The sequence below is a fragment of the Vicia villosa genome, unplaced genomic scaffold, assembly GCF_029867415.1.
Source record: "Vicia villosa cultivar HV-30 ecotype Madison, WI unplaced genomic scaffold, Vvil1.0 ctg.000219F_1_1, whole genome shotgun sequence".
NCBI classification, from domain to species: domain Eukaryota; kingdom Viridiplantae; phylum Streptophyta; class Magnoliopsida; order Fabales; family Fabaceae; genus Vicia; species Vicia villosa.
In genome coordinates, this window is record NW_026705083.1 from 567,735 (window position 1) to 569,761 (window position 2,027).

The following is a 2,027-nucleotide window of genomic DNA, read 5'->3' on the forward strand; positions in this document are numbered from 1 at the left end:
ACCCAAAACTTCAAAATTTCCAAAACTCTTAAATGATTGATCTTTTGAAAAAAGTTGCATTGTAAGATGTTATTTTATTTTGCAAGATCTACAACTTTCATGTTGGAAGTTTTTTGAGTTGTGTAGGTGAAATTTTGAGTTCTCATCATGCCTTCAAAAACCCTAATTCCCGACTTTTTGCTCCTTGAAGATTCTTTTTGAATTTCTTTGGTCAAATGACTTTAATATCCATATATTGATGATATTGATCCTTGAAAGTCATGGTTTGACCAAAAATCTCAAAAGTCAAAGGTGAACTCATATAGTTGACTTTTTCCTGATAAAGTGAGAATTTGGACTTTTGTGTAGAATCAAGATCTTCTCCTCAAATGAGTGATGTAAATGGATTATATTGAGGTAGTAGAGGTTCTTGAATCATGTCTTGAGTCTTGAATCCATGCCTTGATTAAAAGTCAACTATCTTGGTGAATTAGGTCAAAAACCCTAATTGTCGACCATATGAAAATAATGACTGTAGACTTTGAATTGAGGTGTAATGTCCAGTGGATCTTGTCATATGAGTTATTTGAAGATGATTGATGTCTTTGAATGATCCCCTGGGGCTTTTTAGGGTTTCCCAAAGGTGATCCCTGATTTTAGTCCTTGATAGGCTAAAAAAACCCTAATCTGGTGACCTGAGTAAACCTGTACTCAGATGACTGGGTGTCTAATCAATCATAGGTGAAATAATGAAGCTCTTGAGTCTTATGATTGTATTAGAGACTAATCCTTCTATTGATTGATCCTTTGCCTAAGTTTTCTTGTCTTTGAACACCCTTGTTTGAATGCCAGACTGCTCTGGGTACTTGCTTTGACTTGATGAAAATCCTGAAGATATGTCATCTCAGGGGGGGTCAAAAATTAGGGTATGACAGTACCATCATTGAGCCTTTGGACAATTTCGTGGACACTTGCAAGCTATATGTGTTGTACATATTAATCCTTTATTTTCGTTTTAATTTCTATTTTGGATTTGTAATACTTTCTCTCCCCGTTTGGTTTAAACTTGTAATTCCCTCATCCCGAAGCCATGTAATAGCGTAGGTTTTACTTTCCCGCACTTTACATTCCGCATTTTAATTTTCTGTACAAATATTAATTGTTAGATGCATGATAATAGGATTGTATGGTAAGACTTAAAACTGAACATAGATAATCTTAACTCGAGATCAAATAACTGAATTCAACACACTCGCACTCACACACCTCTAGGGTACGCGCCTCTTGGTTGCCCTTCGAATATAAGGTCGTGTCCCTCGAATGTGGAGGTACCCATTAGCAAAAGTCCCTCGATTAAAAATCATCGCAAAGATCATAAGTCCCTCGATGACCCACGATGTTGCCTATGATGATATGATCTAGTCCCTCGAATAGTTGCCTACGAAACGATGATTGTCCCTCCGAATATTGCTAAAGGTACCTCTACTTGTTGCCTTCAAACGACCTCGATGACCCTTCGATGACCCGCATGTCCAATATAACTAGGATTTCCTACTTCTATATAGTATGGATAATCCTGGAAATCGTAAAAAGTATAGAAAAGGACCAAGTAGTTAGGGTAGTGCTCTTAACCTGCCTAGCTCAATAAAAGAACATCTTTTCACTACTATTTCAAAAATGCTAAGGCTACGCATTTACGCTAAAGTCCTTATGCTCCTTTCAAAACAAACAAACAAACATGAGCTAAGCAAGTTAAGAGCCCGTAGATAACTACGGATGAAAAGGGTGCTTGCACCTTCCCTTTTCATAACTTACCCCCCGAGCCCGTTTTCTTTCAAATAAGGTATTTTTCTATACTTTTTACCTTTCCTAACATTGGACAAAATAAAAGTCGGTGGCGACTCTTGCTCACTGCAACATTGTTGCTTATAAAAATAAAAGTCAGTTCACCGAGTTACACCCATAAACATGCATTTCAGAGCTCTAAGTTCGACCTTGTCTTGCCTAATGTGAGCATAAGCTATGCAGCCAAATACTCCCAGTTTGTC